This window comes from Rhineura floridana, chromosome 4 (genome assembly GCF_030035675.1).
Source record: "Rhineura floridana isolate rRhiFlo1 chromosome 4, rRhiFlo1.hap2, whole genome shotgun sequence".
NCBI lineage: Eukaryota > Metazoa > Chordata > Lepidosauria > Squamata > Rhineuridae > Rhineura > Rhineura floridana.
Genome location: NC_084483.1, coordinates 148690488 through 148710489, shown reverse-complemented (window position 1 = coordinate 148710489; position 20002 = coordinate 148690488). Strand labels below are relative to the sequence as shown.

At 41.4% G+C, this 20002-nt stretch overlaps 1 pseudogene; it reads left to right on the top strand.

The window, feature by feature from the left end:
* The first annotated feature begins 18904 nt into the window (after positions 1 to 18904).
* LOC133384681 (5S ribosomal RNA) lies at positions 18905 to 19019 on the top strand (annotated as a pseudogene).
* Positions 19020 to 20002: the final 983 nt, after the last annotated feature.

The window sequence follows — 20002 nt, the reverse complement described above, 5'->3', positions numbered from 1 at the left end:
TCCACATAAAATGTTGGGTGGACATTAGACACAGCATCCTGACCAGTGGCAAGCACAGTTCACACTATTATATGGTGGATATAGCCTTCCTGCTAGGGCCTACCATGTTCCATGGCCGAGCCGTAAAATTTATCATGTAAGAATAGATTAAATAATTCCCCCTGAGAGTTGCAGAGCACATTTTGGCCACCATTCCCTAACTACAGGGAATTCTCACATATCAGGGATTAGAGGGAAGAACCTTCAGATCGAAGGGTTATGTCTTCAGAGATACTCACATTTGTATAGAAATTAAGCACCACTTGCTTTTCTTTTGTAATCTTTTAATATAGGCCGCCTTCATAACAATCAGCATTCCCTAACAGAGTCCCTGTTAATTTTTCAGAAAATTCAGGGTATGTCCTTTCCCTGACAGATCTAGGACAAGGATGATCCTAGGAAACATGGCTTTAAAATTTCCTTTCCATAACACATTTTTTCATGTCCATAATTCATTTGGCGAGTCCCATATTAACAGAGATGGCAACTTTTCATTTTTAGTGTGTGTACTTCTTTATCTGTATCAAGAATCATTCTTCCCATTTTGACTAAGCTATTTTTGATTCAGTTTTTGTTTACACCAGACCTTGTTTACATCAAAGGAAGCTCATTAATTGTACACATCACACAAGTAGCTGGCTGATTAGGACAATAAAGAAAAGAAGTAAATAGAACTTCTTAGGAATCAGAAACATTTTCCGGCCTATTCCATTTGTTCACAGTTGCGTGACTCTTGGCTCCTCAGATGACTTTCTTCTTAGCATCATTAATCAGCAATGAGAGATGCCAAGAAGCAGTTAACTGAAATCCAAACGGCTATTGAAGTACATTTTTTAACCTTCTATGGATAGTAAACCATCACTCCCAGTTCCTCAGAGAATTAAACAAAGGCCATTGGAAAAGACTCATGACAACTTTAGTTTTAATGGCTGTGCTTTGTTTTCAATATGGTCCAAAGCAGGCTGGTTGATGCCCTGAAGTGTTTCAGGGCAGAGAATGATGTTACTGAACTTCCAAAGGCAAGTTCACCAGGGGAACAGAAGTACACGGAGCAGTTTCCTTTACCAGAACCAGAGCCAGGGTCAGGGGAGTCCTCCTCAGAGATGGAGGACCCCATTGCTAATGCCAGTAAGCCTGTGGGTCAAGGGGAGTAACTGGAAACAGACTAACCTCCTGAGATACCCCACTTAGAGAGGGCTCTACTTGGGAAGGCAAGAAAGCCAGGGGCCCCAACACATTCTGACTGGCCCTACATTCTAATTCTACAAAATCAGCACCAGAAGCTGAGACAGCAGTGGGTCTAAGCAGAGGCCGAGAATGGTGTTTGGTATCATAAGGACTACTTTCCCCGAGCCCTGTTCAAGAGGGAGAAACTGGAACCAGTACATGCTGTAGATTTTGGTCCTGCCAATGTTGCAGGAAGGCGCAGGGCATCAGTGAAACTGCTTAGTTAATGCATTGCCAGTTGCCACTGTTCATGCAACACCTCATCAAGACTGGTTCTGTGCAGTGCTTTTTTGTGATAGTACTCACCTCTTTTTTGTGCTGCCCATGGCTAAAGACCCTTGGGAACTGTAGTTTGTTAAGAGTTCTGGGATTTGTAGTTCTGTGAGGTGTAAACTACAGTTCCCAGGATTGGGGGGGATGACTTTTAAATGTGTGGCATGTACGCAGTTTCTGCTTCTTCTTATTATTCCTGATCAAATGGCTTAAAGGAAAACAGAGTTAGGATGGCAATTACACATCAACAAAAAAAGAGGACTACAGAGGACATATAAATATGCTAATTTATATGTTTACATGCAAAACCCTGATCAATCACCAGTCAGTCTTAGCTTTAATGTGTGAATAGAGCTCCTCAGGATGATTAAGGGTTGTCTGTGGTCCAGCTAGGGTAGGATCTTGGGGGCGAAGTCAAGGAGAGCCCCAAATGACCACCAAGAGAGTGGCAGATGATGGGGGCAGCAGCGAACATGCCCTGCAGCAGCCCCTTGGGCCAGCTTAGCTGCCACAGCATCTTTTTTCTACTTTAAAAACAGTTCATAGTAAGGGGGCAACCAGATAGGCATAACACAATTACAGATGCTCATTTTATTGGTTTTACCCTTTTCTATGATAAAATTGTGCTTATTCCTAAGGAAATGTGCTTACCATCAGGGCAGTAGAAGCAAACTCCGCTTTATTCCCATAGTCATAATGGTGCTGTGATTTAAGTGAGTTTAAAATGCAAACTGCACACGTTCCCAATATTTTTGTGGTTTTTCAAAAACAACAGGGTTGTTTTTACCTTATTTATATCTAACATATCAGGAATGTAGAGGCAGTTGGAAGAAAGAGAATGGCGGTGGGTGGGTAGAGAAATGTTAATTGTGTGCTTCACAACAGAAGTAATGCACATGGCTGTGTAAAGTCCCCCCCCAACACACACACGCCAAAACCATTAAGTCTGAGTCTAAAATCTCCAGTTGCACCACTTACTGCTTTTAGTTACTCAACATTCAGAGACGTAAGAACATAAGAAGAGCTTGCTGGGTCAGGCCAGTGGCCCTTCTAATCCAGCATCCTGTTCTCACAGTGCCCAGCCAGATGCCTATGGGAAGTCTGAAAGCAAGACCTGAGTACAACAGCACTCTCTTCACTTGTGATTCCCAACAACCAGCCTTCAGAGGCACACTGCCTTTGGCAACAGAGGCAGAAAATAGCCATTCTGGCTAGTAGCCATTGATAACCTTATCCTCTGTGAATTTGTCTAATCCTCTTTTCAAGCCATCCAAGCTGGTGTCCATCACTTCCTCTTGTGGGAGTGAATTCCATAGTTTAAATATGCCCTGTGTGAAGAAGTACTTTCTTTTGTCTGACCTGAATCTTCCAATGTGCAGCTTCATTGGCTGTCCAAGGCATTGTGTTCTAGTATTATGAAACAGGCAAAAAAACTTTTATCTGTCCACTATCTCCACACCTTACATAATTTTATACACCTCTGTCATGTCTCCTCTTCTTTTCTTTAAACTAAAAAGCCCCGGATCTTGTAACCTTTCCTCACAGGGGCATTGCTCCATCCCCTTGATCAGTTTGGTTGCCAATAGGGCTGCATTCTATACCCGCTTACCTGAGTTCTAGTATTATATGACAGAAATAATTCTCTCTCCTCACAACATTTATAATTGCATAGACCTCCTGCAGGCTGTATTTTTAAACACACACACACACAGCCTTCCCTCTGACAACTTTCACCTTTCCTTGCGGAGAAGGTGCATCAGTCTTTTGGATGTTTTAATTGACTTTTTCAGATCCTTTTTGAGCTCTATGACGTTCTGTTACTGATGCAATGATGTAGTAGGAATGCACAGCCATCAAGTAAATGTGGTTAGGATCTCTTTAAAATGCATTGTACATTTATCTCCCTATATCCTAGTCAATCCCTCAGTAATGTTTTGCAGTAAAACTGAAAGAGCTATTTCTAGTACATTTGCTATACGAAGGCTGGCTGGGCCCATAAGCACAATACCACAGTATATGAGAATTCCTAGCTCATCCCTTTCCTATTGCTTGGCTTTGGCAACATATTAATCTTTTCTTCTAGATTTTATAGGATATGCTGGGCCCAAATTCTGTCCTCTCTTGATGTGTGTGTGTGCATACACCCACACCCACACATACCTCCCCGTTTCTTTTTTCTAATGTTCTAAAGTGTGAGGCATTAGACTTATCTAATCCTTTACCAGGAGAATCAGGGGCCCTCCAAATGTTTTTTTTATTGTGTATTCCTGATGATTTGTGCTGATGGTGATATCAGGGTTGTTATTCATGATCCCACTTTTGATAATATTTGCACCTGCAAACGTTTTGGGGCAGTCATACTGCTTCATTTCCATCGGTGTATGTCCTTTAAAGTCCTGCTGAAATCCTGTAACTTTTTATAACACAAATACAATATAACACAAAGTTTATTTTTTGTCCTGGTTTTGTTGCGCAATAGCACAAGAGTGTCCCTCCAAACAGCAATAAAGCAGTAACACAGAGGAAGCATCACAGAACAACTAATAATGTGGATTGATGTGTGGACACTTGAGTATAAATCCACCACTACTGCACTACTATTGAGTCCATGACATGTTGCAGAATTCACCCACAAAAATACACCAGTCTGGAGAGGCTTTCAGCATGCTAGGATAGCAAATTGCTTTTAAAAGAATGGCCAGGTCAAGGGTTTTCGCTCTTTTAGGATGGGTGAAATAAATTTATCCCCATTATGAGCCGTACATGTGTTCCTTCATGATTGCAAAAGATTCTGGGGCATACTCTTAGTTTGTACTGTCTAAAGCTAGCCGTTATGAAAACAGTGCACAATCACAAACTCATATACTGCCTCTGCTATAAACAGTTTTCTGTGCATTGTGAATGGGGAATGTACCCTAACAACTCCCAGCAATATGGCAGCAAAATGTGTGGTGCGTTCTTGGGTTGTAAAGAAAGGTGTAGGGATGGGGAAGAAATTTGCACTTCCCAAAATAATACACAAACTGAAACAAACCTGCACTTTTATATTTGCACGTTTCCAATTTTTGTAGTGCAGTTCTAAAAAAAAAGTGTACAAAAATGCATATAGGGTCGGGGAAAGTGTGCATATATTAGTCAAACCTGCATTTTAAAATGTGTATACTAGTGGTAATTGCTTGCACAAATGTGTATACTAAGCAAAATTGCACACAAAAGTGTGTAAATTGGGAGAGATGTACACTAAAATGCTGATTGATTTTCATGAGGATTTAAAAAAAAACTGGAGACTGATGAAAAAATGTGACAAAATGAACTGATGTCTACAAAAATGAGGAACTGAAAATGACAGATTTTCCATCCATATATATGAATGCTACTTCTGGCATGGTAGACACACCTTGAATTGATTGTGGTGTTTACCTAAATGGTAGAGCTAGTGATGTACAATATGAGAAAAAGCACGTTTTGCTATTCTTCCTTTTCCTTGGTGGTTTTTGCAAGATTTATCTTGATCTCTTGCAAAGATCAATATGGATTTAGAAAGGGAAGAGGCACCAGAGATCATATCACAAACATACATTGGATAACGGAACGGACCAAGGAATTTCAGAAGAAAATCACCATGTGCTTTATAGATTACAGCAAAGCCTTTGACTGTGTAGATCATGAAAAACTATGGAATGCTTTAAAAGAAATGGGGATGCCATAGCATCTGATTGTCCTGATGCGCAACCTACACTCTGGACAAGAGGCTACTGTAAGGACAGAATATGGAGAAACCAATTGGTTCCCCATTGGAAAGGGTGTGAGGTAGGGGTGTATTTTATCACCCTATTTATTTAATCTATACACAGAACATATCATACGGAAAGCGGGATTGGAGCAAGATGAAGGAGGTGTGAAAATTGGAGGGAGAAATATCAATAATTTAAGATATGCAGATGATACCATACTACTAGCAGAAACCAGTAATGATTTGAAAAGAATGCTGATGAAAGTTAAAGAGGAAAGCACAAAAGCAGGACTACAGCTGAACGTCAAAAAGACTAAAGTAATGACAACAGAAGATTTATGCAGCTTTACAGTTGACAATGAGGACACTGAACATGTCAAGGATTATCAATATATTGGCACAATCATTAACCAAACTGGAGACAATAGTCAAGAAATCAGAAGAAGGCTAGGACTGGGGAGGGCAGCTGTGAGAGAACTAGAAAAGGTCCTCAAATGTAAAGATGTATAATTGAACACTAATTCAGGATCATTCAGACCATGGTATTTCCGATCTCTATGTATGGATGTGAAAGTTGGACAGTGAAAAAAGCGGATAAGAGAAAAATCAACGCATTTGAAATGTGGTGTTGGAGAAGAGCTTTGCGGATACCATAGACTGCAAAAAAGACAAATAATTGGGTGTTAGAACAAATTAAACCAGAACTATCACTAGAAGCTAAAATGATAAAACTGAGGTTATCATACTTTGGACACATAATGAGAAGACATGATTCATTAGAAAAGATAATAATGCTGGGAAAAACAGAAGGAAGTAGAAAAAGAGGAAGGCCAAACAAAAGATGAATTGACTCCATAAAGGAAGCCACAGACCTGAACTTACAAGATCTGAACAGGGTGGTTCATGACAGATGCTCTTGGAGGTCACTGATTCATAGGGTTGCCATAAGTCGTAGTCAACTTGGAGGCACATAACAACAACAACATCTTGATCTCAGAAGATGGTTTATTCAGTCCCAGGAGCAAATTAGATGCTCTTATATCAAGTATGATGCCTGTCCACCTGCATTGTGGGAGACACCCAACGTGGTGAAGTGGTTAGTGTATTGGACTATGACCTGGGAGACTAGGGCTCAAATTGCTACTCAACCATGAAGCGTATGTGGTGACCTTGGGCCAGTCACTGCCTCAACCTAGCCTGCTGAGTTGTTGTGAGGATACAATAGAGAGAGGGAACTCCTTGTAGGAGTGGTGGGATATAAATACAATAAAAAACAACAAATTCTGCAGCAGAGCTAGATTACTACTTTGTTCTTCTAGAGCAGTGGTTCCCAACCTGGGGGCCGGGACCCTCAGGGAGGCCATGAAGTAATCCAGAGGGGGCCATGAACAGTAAATAAATGAATTATTTATTATTATTTTTTAAAGAAGTCTTCACTCCTACACTGTCTGCTTTCCACTGGCGCTGCAGATGACACCTCCCCCTTGCTCCAAACGAGAGGGGAGGCCTTTTGCTGAAGCACCAGAGAGTCTTTCAGGCGCACTAAGGGCAGGCATCTGCCTATAAAATACATGGCAGATGCCAAAGGAGGCTGAGGGTGGAGCTACCAGGAAGAAGAGGAGATTATTATCACTGATTCCCATCTCCTTGCACTGCCGCTCCTGGCAACGCCCTTGCTTAGAATGAGAGGAGAGGGCTTTTTGTGAAGCAAAAAGAAGCAAGGCTGCACAGAAAGGCTGCTTTCCCCCTTCCTTCCTGGCAGCCAGCCTGCCTCCCTGGGGGGAGGGGGTTATGATTTTTTTTCAGCTTATAAAGGGGGCCCCATGCTCATAAAGGTTGGGAACCACTGTTCTAGAGTAAGAAATGCTTATTGCTTATGTGCACTCTATCTGTCTATAGTGTGTGTATACATATTTCATAGCTCAACTCTATGCCTCATACCATAGAAGATGAGTTTCAGCTATCCTTGCCCAATCAGGGATGTAGTCGTCTGGGATCTCAGGAGATCTTAAACCTCTTACTTTTCTGGGAGCAGGGTCCCAGCAGGTTCCCTATGTCTCCAGCATCCTACAAGCCACTCAGCATGAAAGAGAAGTGTGTTAGCCACTGAGAAGAGTCTTCTAACATGCTTCCTTGTCCTTTCCTGCTGATTGGAGGCAATCAGAGTGAAAGGAGATGAATCAGCCACTGAGAACACTCTTTTTAGTATCTAACACTGTCCACTTTCATGCTTATTGGCTCCTAGGAATGTCTGTTGCTATGGGAGAAGGTATTAACAAGGATCTCATTCTCAACCCAGCAGCAAAAAAAGGGGGGCATGGCTGCAACTATAATGAAGGGACCCTGCACTTCTGAATTTGCCACTATACTACTGTTGCTCATAAGACACAAAAAACCAGAAGTAAAAACGACATTGTTCTGGGATAAAACTCAAGCTATGTAACCAAGATCAAGGCATGCAAATTAAATGCATTTATGAAAAGTTGTTTGACTTGTATAATTTGTTCCAAACATAAAGTCTGTAGATTTTGGCTAGAGATATTGTGCAGATTTCAAGAACCCATGCCTTTAATTCTAGGACAGAATTATAAACAGTCTTGCTTTTACAGATAAGGAAGTGACACTTCATCCACACCATATATTTGAAGAACATTTAAAGCACATGGCTCTCCCTCCAATTCTAGGAACTCTAGTTTGTTAAGGATGCTGAGAACTGTAGCTCTGTAGGGGTAAACTATAGTTCCCAGGGATTCTTTGAGGAAAACCGTGTGCTCTAAATGTATGGTGTTGATGTTACCAAAGAAGAGGTAGTGAACTGCTTGGGGTTATCCATGGATTAAGTTTAGCATTTTTCATTCTAAATTATAAATGACAAATGAATGGGTTTCATGGAGAATTGATATTAAACCACATATTGACCCCTCTTGGACCGCATTTATATGTTAAACAGCAGGAAGGAAAAAGAAAGAAATTGAAAGTAATTTAATTCACGTCCACTCCACTTAGCTACATAGGAATACTTTTCTTGGTCCTGTTGCACCCTTTGTATCAATTGATGCAAAAAGAAAAAAAAATGCAACAATTCAGTGTATTCAAACATTTCAGTCCTTGCTTGCATCATTTATAAGTCAGTTTTAAGTGCTGACTAAGGACCTAAATCCACCAATATTAACAAAGGACAAGCAAAGATTGTTCTGACATATTGCCTGTATAATGTCATCCGCCCAGCAAGACCATACATTTTTAAAAGATGCCTGTATTCTTTAACGTATTAATGTAGTATTTGCTTTGGTGCCTACCCAAATCACATTATGGAGATTTTAATGTGTTCATTCACTGCTAATTCCTCCCAGTAGTGCCTGGTAACAAAATGGAACCATAATAACTATTTCCCTTCACTGTACTTCATATGAGTAAAATAAATATTGCTGTACAGTTCAATAGATCTGTGGAAATATTTATGAACTATACGTACACATATTTAGTCACAGGTAGTTTTAGACTGTAATATTGATCACAGTGCAAACCTCTTATGGCCCCTCCTATTATTCTTTTGTTCTTGTTCCAATGGGAAAATCAGAGGCATAATGTCAAAAAAGGCTACACTACCGTCTAACACAAGCTTCGACCCATTATTTGCAACAAGAATACCAGATATATATATACACACACACATTCCTCCTGCCCTCATTCTCCCTCTGGACTACAACATAGTGTCAGGCCAAATGGAGACCTATTTGAAAAGGGCAGCTATATCATGCAATTTGTATATCCCCAAGGAACTGGGTAACATGGGAAAAGGCCTAGTTTCCTTTTTTTAAAAAAAAGTTTAAACAAATCAAACCTTCTCCACCGTGGTGCCCTTCAGATAAAGCTACCATCATAGAATCATGGAACTGTAGAGTTGGAAGGGGCCTATAAGGCCATTGAGTCCAACGCCCTGCTTGATGCAGGAATCCAACTTAAAGCATACATCAGAGTCATAGTCCAAGACATCTGGAGGCCACCAGAGAGGGGAAGGCTGCCCTTCACAATCACCTGACCACTTGCTTTGGAGAAACATTTGGAGAGGTGGAGAGAGAGCCAGAGACAGGGATGGAGAACTTGCAAGATGTATTGTGAAAAAATTCTGTGCTTTCTCTCTCCCTACCTCCTTTTGCCTGGGCATTGTTGGTACAGGAAGAAAAATTGTGTCCCAGCAGTTTTCAGGAACTGTGCCACCTGGGGGTGATCAGATGGCAGTGTTATGAAAAGGGGAAATTCTTCTGTGGAAGTTGTCTTGGCCCAGAAAAGAGTTCCCATCCTGGCTGATGGGCTTAAGCGTTAGGCTAGAGGGGAGGTGCCAGTGTGCTAGGCAACTGGGATCCAGTCGTGAGGATTACAGCTGCCAAGAAAGGAGCAGAGGCTTTAGCTAAAGGAGCTCTTTTGGGCAACCATCAGAGAACATAAGAACATGTTCTTATAAAGAACATAAAAAAGCCGTTCTACCATGGTACAACAGCACCCTCCCCAACTGAAATTCTCAGCAACTAGTGTTCAGAGAAATAATTCTTCTGACGGTGGAGGCAGAACATCACCATGCCGCCCTGGGCTCCTAATGGGAGGAAGGGCAGGATATAAATAAATAAATATTGGCTAGTAGCCGTTGATAGCTTTATCTTCCATATCAGTTATATGGCTGTTCCTAATTTGTTCATACTCAATACTTTGGTAGAACTGAACCATGTTCTGCTCCTTTGGAGCCCAGAGCCCTCCTTTTCTCTTATTAGGGATGGAAACACAGTCCATATGACAGCAGCGCACAAACCCTATTGTGGCATCAGAGGACAATCCATGAAGCATTACTGTACTTGTGGATTTATGCAGAGCTTGGAAGATTACTTTTAAAAAGTAATAAATTACAGTTACATGGCCCCAAAAAGTAGTAATTACCGTTACAATTACAACTGCTCTGAAAGTAACTGATTACTTTACTTTTCCTCCAAAGTAATCACTACAATTACATTTCAGTTACTTTTTAAAAAAAAAATGCCTACAAGGTGCTGGCCTTGGCTGCTGCACATCTAAGTAGCCTAAAACAACATTAAAAATAAACAGGTAGTAGAATAATTATTTTTATTCATAAGATAGCAATGGTGGTCTCTCCGTTGGTAAGGGTGGTGGGGAGGGAGGCTGCGGCCACTACTCAGATCTTTGCACGCCAAACCAAGTGCACTCCCCCACTCAGCCAGCAAGCATAACCTCTCTCACTTAACCATCTCCCAGACCCTACCCTGCCACCAACTAAGGGACACTCACTCAAGCAAACATTTCCCCCTGAGATGCAAAAAAGTTAAAATACTGCAAATGCAGCACAGTAGGTAGAGAGGGTGGTGGAGGCCACTTTGTGTGCCAAGTGCAAACACAGTATTCTCTCTCTCTCTCTCTCTCTCTCTCTCTCTCTCTCTGTCACACACACACACACACACACACACACACGTCATCTTTCACCTCCACAGTTCTTTATCTCCATTCCTGCTGCCTCCTTCTCCTCCGTGATCCATGTTTTTGACCTCTGGATCCTTTTTCCCTCCACTCCATTCTTCACCACCACTATCCATTTTTTAAAATAATTGTTTTGTCCACTCCACCCCGTCTCACTCTCCGCCTCCTCCCTCGTCGCCTCCTACCCATCCACAGAGCATGAGAAAAGAGCGACAGAAGCCCAGTATGAGACACATGATTTTCATCCACAAATCAGAGGAGCAGAAGAATTCCCCTGCTCCCCCTCCCCAAGTAATGCCCCAAAGTAATTCTGGAAACGTTACAATTACTCCACAAAAGTAGTAAAATTACTCCTAGTTCTATTACAATCAAAATGTAAAGGAATTACCCACTCGTTACTCAAAAAAGTAATGAATTACAAGTAATTCGTTACTTGTAACTAGTTACTTCCAAGCTCTGGATTTATGAATAAAAATTAATATATCCATAATCTTATCTCCTAACTCAATTTCTTTAGCCTAGGAATATTTTTGTTGTTGTGTTAGATTGAGGGGAACAAGAGGAAATGCAGACTTTAAACAAATAATTTTTTAAATGTATTTTTCAAAGCTGAGTCTCTCTGGAATATCTCTTATGTAATTATTTCATGAAAGTAGTTTTATGACTGTTTATAAATAATAGATTTTGAATAAAACTCTTTGTTCCCTGATGAAAAGAAAAGAATGTGAAAATTAAATAAGGAGTGCATTCCTAGCATATATCAATATTATTCCTTAGAGAATCTTTCAAAAGGGTTTCCAACTCTGTCTGATGGTGACAGAAACCTTTAAATCTATGATGGAAAAAGTGTGTACTTTAATGATATTATCTCTAGAGTGATTAGCAAGTTTATGGGATAGGAACTATGAGGAAAGTTCCTCCTTAGTTTTTCAGTATAAATCACATTTAGCACTTACTCCTCTATATCCCAGTGCTAGAAATGAACAAGATTGTATTGTTTAATATGCCAGATAAATCTAAACTGGAACAGCTATACATCCTTGAGCCTATATTCTGATTTGTTAGCTTTCTCCAGAAATAAAATTGTTTTTATGTTTATTCTGAATATCAGTAGCGGGGGTGAGTGGGGAAATAGATATTGGAAACATGTAGTTGTGATATTGTTGTCACCTCCATATTCATGCAACAATTTTAAATAATGAAAAAAGAATCAACAGTCAACCTATAAGTTAAATGTGTAGAGTGTGACATGTACTGACAGAATAATGAAACTCCCATTACAGCTTATGGACTGGAAGACTGCAATGTGAGGAAGAAAACACCAGAAAAAAACTTATCCACATGATGGTTTAGGGAATCCTAATGCTGACCTGCTTGATGAATTAGTATTATTAGAAGTATAAATATGTTGAATTAGTATATTAGGTGTTTGAAGTTCTAGTCCTTGTTGACAAAATAAAATCTGGTAAATCACTGGGTCTGGATGGCACCCACTCAAGAGTTCTTAAAGAACTCAAATGTAAAATTGCTGATCTGTTAACAAAAATATGCAACTTGTTCCTAAGGTCAGCCTCTGGCCACTTTCCAGTCCTCAGGCATGGAAACAGCCTTGGTCGCCCTGTATGATGATCTCTGTCGGGAGAGAGACAGGGAGAATGTGACTCTGTTGATTCTCCTTGATCTCTCAGCGGCTTTTGATACAATCGACCATGGTATCCTTCTGGGACGACTGGCTGATTTGGGAGTGGGAGGGACTGCATGGCAGTGGTTCCACTCCTACTTGGCGGGTCGCCTCCAGAAGGTGGTGCTTGAGGAACATTGCTCGGCACCCTGGACTCTCCAGTATGAGGTTCCACAGGGGTCAGTTCTGTCCCCCATGCTGTTCAACATCTACATGAGACCGTTGGGTGCGGTCATCCGGAGCTTTGGAGTGCGCTGCCATCAGTGTGCTGATGACACGCAGCTCTATTTCTCCTTTTCATCTTCTTCAGGTGAGGCTGTCAGTGTGCTGAACCAGTGTCTGGCTGCGACAATGGACTGGATGAGGGCTAATAAACTGAGACTCAATCCAGACAAGACTGAGATGCTGCTAGTGGGTGGTTCTTCTGACCGGATGGTGGATGTTCAACCTGTCCTGGATGGGGTTGCACTCCCCCTGAAGGAACAGGTTCGTAGCTTAGGGGTTCTCCTAGGACCAACTCTGTCACTTGAGGCTCAGGTAGCCTCGGTGGCACGGAGTGCCTTCTACCAACTTCGCTTGGTGGCCCAGTTACGCCCTATCTGGACAGGGATAACCTGGCTTCAGTCGTGCATGCGCTGGTAGCCTCCAAGTTAGATTATTGCAATGCACTCTACATGGGGCTGCCTTTGAAGACGGTTCAGAAACTGCAGCTTGTGCAAAATACAGCGGCCATATTGAACATATAAAACTGATTCTGGCCCGTTTGTATTGGCTGCCTGTATGTTTCCGAGCTCGATTCAAAGTGCTGGTTTTAACCTATAAATCCTTACACGGCTTGGGACCACAATACCTGATGGAATGCCTCTTCCAACACAAACCCACCCATACACTACGCTCAACATCAAAGGTCCTCCTCTGGGTGCCTACTCTGAGGGAAGCTGGGAGTCTGGCAACATGGGAGAGGGCCTTCTCAGTGGTGGCCCCCAAATTATGGAATGACCTTCTTGACAAGGTGCATCTGGTGCCAACACTGTTATCTTTTCAGCACCAGGTCAAGACTTTCCTCTTCTCCCAGGCATTTTAGCATGTGTTTTTAAATTGTTGTTTTTTAAGTGTTTTTAAATTTGTATATTTGTATATTTGTTTTTAATGTTTTTATTTGTTGTAAACCGCCCAGAGAGCTTCGGCTATGGGGCAGTATACAAATGTAATAAATAATAATAATAATAATAATAATAATAATAATAATAATAATAATAATAATAATAATAATGTAACACCAATTTTAAAAGAGGGACCTAGCGATAATCCTGTAAACTATGGGCCACTTAGCTTCACATCTGTTCCAAGAAAACTGGTAGAAAGCATTAACAAAGATAAAATTACCAAGCATATAAAAGAGTAAGTCTTGCTGAAGCAAAACCAGCATGGCTTCTTCAAAAGTAAGTCCGCTCTCACTATCCTATTAGAGTTCTTTGAGGGTGTCAACAAGTATATAGATAGAGATGTCCTCTTGTAGATCAGTAACTGGTTAAGAAACAGGAAGCAGAGAGTAGGAATAAATGGACAGTTCTCCCAGTGGTGGGATGTAGAAAGTGTAGCTCCTCAAGGATCGGTATTGTTAACTTGCTATTAAATGATCTAGAGTTAGGGGTTAACAGTGAGGTGGCCAAGTTTGCTGATGATACCAAATTGTTTAGGGTGGTTAAAACAAAAAGAGAATGTGAAGAGCTGCCAACAGATCTCTCCAAACTGAATGAACAGGCAATACAATGGCAAATTCAATTCACAGCAAATTCTGTGCTAGGGATCATTAGGAAATGAAATGAAAATTAAACTGCCAAGATCATAATGCCATTATAAAAATATCTGGTGCCACAGATCTCAAAGCAGGAGCTTACAAACACCCCCAGGCACCTCCCCTCCAATATGGGTGGTGCAGGGCTTAAATAAGTCTGCCTGCCCCACCTACCTGTTGCATCAATGCAGTGTGCACACCCCGCATGCCTGCCATCATCCAAGATGGTGGTGGGAGTGTCCCTAATGGGTTGATGCCTCTGTAACCCCTATGGGTTATATTGGTTTGGTCCAGTGGGTAGAGAAACCTTATGGAAGGATTGTATTAAGGAGTTGAGTACAAACCGTGAGGAAGCTGAAGAGAAAAGGAGCTGTTAATGCCAGGGAGTAAGGACTGGGCCCTTGTCACCTTGAATTAGGTAATGGGGTTTTACAATTATGTGTGTAAAGGGGATGGAAGAGTAAATTAATTCTTTTGTGGCTTTATGTATTTGAATTTAAATTATATTTTATTTAGGGCTTTGAAGTTTGCAATTGGAAATTTCCGAATTTTCTCTACTGGACTTTCTGCAAGCAACTTCTTCATTTATGTCTTGCTGAATGCATTGGACTTTGGGAATTATTATGTTAAGAAGATATATGATATATTCTGTTGGCATACATGGTGTTATGTTCCTTTCAGTTATTGTTTAAATATATATATATAAAACAAACATTGTAATTGTGTTTGCAGTATTCGTTTCAACGAGCCCCATAGGACCCAAGAAAGAGGTACACCTCCACCACCATCTTGGGTGATGGCAGATGTGTGGACATAGCGCATAGGGCATGCGTGCTGCTGTGACAGGTAGGTGGGGTGGGCAGGCTTATTTAAGCTCTCTGCCACCTGTATCAGGTGAGGGTGTCCAGCCATGCAGCGTTGCAGGCCCGGGGCAGGCTGGTGCCCAAGGGCCCAGTCATGCCTAACACCAGCCCTGAGGCTTGTGCAAGAGTGATAAAGAGATCTTGTGCAAGATCTCTGTATTCATTTTTTTAAAAAACCCTCAAAAGTATATACTGTGATTACAGTCTCTGAGATAATTCCTCATATGTATACTGGTTGGAAATAGTTCATCTGAATTGGGTTATTGTGATTTGAGTGCGCCTTCAACATGTGACAATCAGTAGAAATAAGCACGCTCATATTCCTGGGACCACCAGAAACAAAAATGGCTAGCATATGCTCAGGTGAGAGCAAATGGAAATAGGGATGTGGTGACAGAGGCCACTACCAAAATGTCACCACATGTGTAACAAACTACCCCCCCCAAATATGAAAATGAGCTTCCATGCCAGTGGTGGCTGTGGATGTATAATGGGGTTAAATTTACTTATCAGATTTTTCACATTAAGGGGAAATAAATAAATATGGACTAAATATCACTAAACTACAGGGTGATATTTTGATGTGGACAAAATGTCATGTGAGCACTGTGACAAAAACATGAACAGCACCAATTCCACAATAAACTCCCATCTGGAAGCATCCAAAGGCTGTTTTATCTAAAAATAAACATGATCAGTGTTTGGGTTTTATTTTCTTCAGTGTGAAAATACACTATTTGACAAAAAATAAAATATCATAGTGAACTTGTGGTTTAACCCATGATTTGACAGCCAAATATGGTTTAGGATTAGGGTAGTAAAAACATTGCCTCCTAGGGATGGGCAAATCTACCGGTTTTGGTTTCTCTCAATTTCTCATTTTTCCAATCTTCAGTTCAGTTCTCCACATTTCCACATCAGTTTGTGATTTAAAAAAAAAAGTCCTCATGAAAACTATTCAGCCTTTTAGTGCAAATTTATCATAATATACATATTTTGCCTAACACTGGCATTTTTGCAAAGCAATTTTGCTTAGTAGAATGCATGTTTGTATTTTCTTTTCATTAATATATGCATTTTTATGCAGTCTTTATGTATTTTTGTACATATTGTTTGGCTGGAGAAAAAAATTAAGAGAAATGCAAATTTCAAAGGATGGTTGTGTTTTGGTTCTTGTTTTGGATAGGACAAATTAGAGAGGCTCACCTTTACATGCAAACTGAATTTAACTTCTTCCCCATCCCTACTGCCTCCTTCAGCACATGTCGGTCACATTATCCCATCAGCTGGGCCAACTTTCCTCAGCAGGCAGGAGAAAGATTCAGCGCCCTCTTTTGCCACTTCTCCAGTGGGAGTTCTTCCTTCCCAGTTCTTCTTGTTGACCAACGTTTAAAGGGCAAGCTGAGTCTGCTGCTATTAACTCTAGTTCATGTAATAGCTACAGGGAGGTAGGGGACTCGATACTACCAGAGCTCCTTCACTTCCTGCTCTCTCTGACTCTGAGAGTGGGCCTTCAGGGCTGTCCGGGGTCTCTCGGGAGTGCTACTTGTGCTATAAGGAAGCTTGTTTGGGAGGTGCTGTTACATTATTGTGTGTTTTGAGGAGGTGTGGTGTCATTGTGGCTATGCACTCACATCAGCCAGCACAGGGGAGTTGGGATTGGTGGGCAGTGTTGTCAAGGATACTGGTGGCATGGCGGTATTTCTGCAACATTTTTAATTTTTTTTCTCTGTACTGCATTCCTCTGGCCTATACTTGGCTGAGCACCTACTGGGTGCAGCATCCATTCTTCCCAAGTAGCCTGCCAGAGTATCACCTGCTCTGGTATAACTGAAGACTGAGATTGCTGTACCTGTAACCTACCAAAAAGAGACAAGCTGCCTAGGAAATAATAATGATGGGAAGGGGGGGAGGAGGGAAAGGAATCAATATTGACCATCGCATGTGTGTCAGGAAGGGAACACTTGATAAACAGATTTGAATTTAAATTATGGCCACGGCAAAGAGAAACACTTTCTCTTAGCAACAGAGCAAATTTGAGCATAGGGGAATATTTATTTAGTCCAAAAGAAACATATTTTAAACAAAAGCAATGCAGTTTTGACAACCACCATCAAATACCACAGGGTTAAATGATCCTGAAGCTAAAGTTCACCTGGAAGCAACATGAACAGCCTCACACTTTGCCAAATGCAATTTTGTGGCTTTCGAAACCCGCTGGGCAGCCAAATGCACATTTCTCAACAACACTCCAACGGTACCTAAGGGATGCGTTTCGAATAGCAAGCTGAGTGGTTTTGGCCCTCCACTGGGAACTTGTGTTGTGCAGGCAAATCTCTATCCAAGAGGCAGCAGGCAGGATCAACAATTAAAAAGAAATAGACATGCACCAGAGAAAAAAACTGCTCAAGGCCACAACCTGGCTTTAGCCCAGCAAATGCAAAAAGGACTGGAACTATATTTACAAAAAAAGTATAATAAATACCAATGTGTATTCTGCAAAGCAGCAAAAAAGCTAGTTTAAATTTTGCTTATGGCTAGCCATTGGTGTAAGCTGTGATTCTCTGCTGAATGAAAGCATACCCATGTGGCTCTAGTTTATGGGGCCATAAAAACTATGTTAGTCCTACTAGTATCTGCACTCCATACGTGAAAGTTGCATCAGCTAACTCTCAACTCTCACGGGTCCACATGACTGACAAACAGACCCAGTATCCTGTACATGTGGTAGGATATATTCACACACACAGTTTGAAAAAGCAGCTGTCAGAACTCTTTGGTTATACACAATATACACTAATGTTCACCGCCCAGAGAGCTATTGCTAGTCGGGTGGTATATAAGTTTTAAAAATAAATAAATAAATAAATAAATAATGACCTAACTGAACATTACAGTAGTGCAGTGATTAGCAATCAAATAAAATAAAGTACCAGGCTAGAGCGAGGGGGGTGGGGAGCACAGTCATTGGCACTGCATCACTTGAGGAGGCCAATTGTTTCCCCCGCCATCCTAATTGCCATGCCAGGGTTTTCTTTTTTGTACCATGATCACAGATGGGAATTGTAAAGCGACCCTCCCTGGACACTGTGGGACCAGTGGCTACCACTACCACACCACCCCCCTTGGTGCACTTGGCATTTTATTTTTCAAACCTATGACGTGATTGCTGATGACATTGTGAATATAACAGGTTGTAAGGCTTTTAATAATTGTTCTGATCACACTTTTTGAATAGTGGTACATATCCCTCAGACTGCCTTGCTTTCCATGTATACAATCCGGCTGGCAAAATTGTGGCTACAATATTTTTTAGTTAAAATAACATCTGCTAAATAAAGTTTTCTTTTTAAAAAAATTCTAAGAAGATTTTACTACAAACATTTCCTTGCCAGTGCATTTCTACATTACCTAACAGCACAATCCAAATCCAAGATCCACCAGGATGAGTTTGAAATAAGTGGATCTTGGGTTCAGCCCAAGTGACTATGCTGGCTCAGCCAGAGCTCTGCTGATGGAACTTAAGCCACCAGAACATACACCCCAGTGAGTCCCCAAAAGGGAGTGTTCTGGAGGCATGGCATGGCAGGACAAAGTGAGAGTACACCTGTTCCAAACCCCTCTCAGCTCAGAAACATGACCTGGCAACCCAGTGGAATATACACCGGCCAAAAGAGTGATTAAGTCAAACTCTGTTTTAAAGGCTTGTTTCCCTCTGCCAGTGTTGGGCCAGCTCAGCCATAAATTCCCCTGCTCCTTAACAGAGTTTGGAACAGAGGTAAATTACACTGGCTTAATTTAACCCAGCATGCGGCCATACTACCCTGAACATGCCCAATCTCGTCTGATCTTGGAAGCTAAGCAGGGTCAGGCCTGGTTAGTACTTGGATGGGAACCTGTGAATACCGGGTGTTGGTGGCTTAGAGGTAGGCAATTGTAAACCACCTCTGAATACCTCTTACCATGAAAATCCTATGAATATATTCACAAAAAGATTCATAGGGTCGCCATAAGTCATAATCAACTTCAAGGCATATAAAATGGAAATGGAAATGGACTGCCTTCAAGTCAATTCCGACTTATGGCGACCCTATGAATAAGGTTTTCATGGTATTCAGAGGGGGTTTACCATTGTCTTCCTCTGAGGCTGAGAGGCAGTGACTGATCCAAGGTCACCCAGTGAGCTTCATGGCTGTGGGGGGATTCGAACCCTGGTTTCCCAGGTTGTAGTCCAACACTTTAACCACTACACCACACTGGCTCTCCTAGAAGGCATATAACAACAACAAATTTAACCCAGTGTGTGTTCTGCCATCTTCCAGCACTTAGGATTGCTCTGTAAATGAAAGAAAGAGCCAAACTAGATGTGATGTTAAATGTGTCTTGGCATTGATGTTAAATGTGTCTGCTGCGGGGGGGGGGGTGTATCGAAAATAATGGGGTAGATCCTCCCAATGCAAATACTATTTGTCTTTTTTTTAAAAAGCACACATGGCAAGAAAATGTTTGGAGAAAAATCTTCAGAGCTTCAAGATTTTCTAAAAGGGGAAAGGTTGCAGCTCAGTATAGTAGAGCACACGCTTTTCATGCAAAAGTTTCCAAGTTCGATCCCTCTTTGAAGCCCTGAAGAGCCACTCCCAGTGGCTGACAGTACTGAGCTAGAAGGACTAATGGTCTGACTCAGTATAAAGTACTTCCTACGTTCCTGTGATTTTCCTTAGAACTGCAGTAGGGGAAGAAAGGGTTAAATCCCTCTCTGTGTCTGCTGTGATCACCCTCACCCCAGAAGATGCACCTTTGGACTGAATGTACACATTTTTTTAGAAGGCAAACAGCATCTCATTTGCTCCAAAGAGTCCATTCCAGACAAGTTCTTGCATCTTTAAGGACTCTAGAGTAGGGAG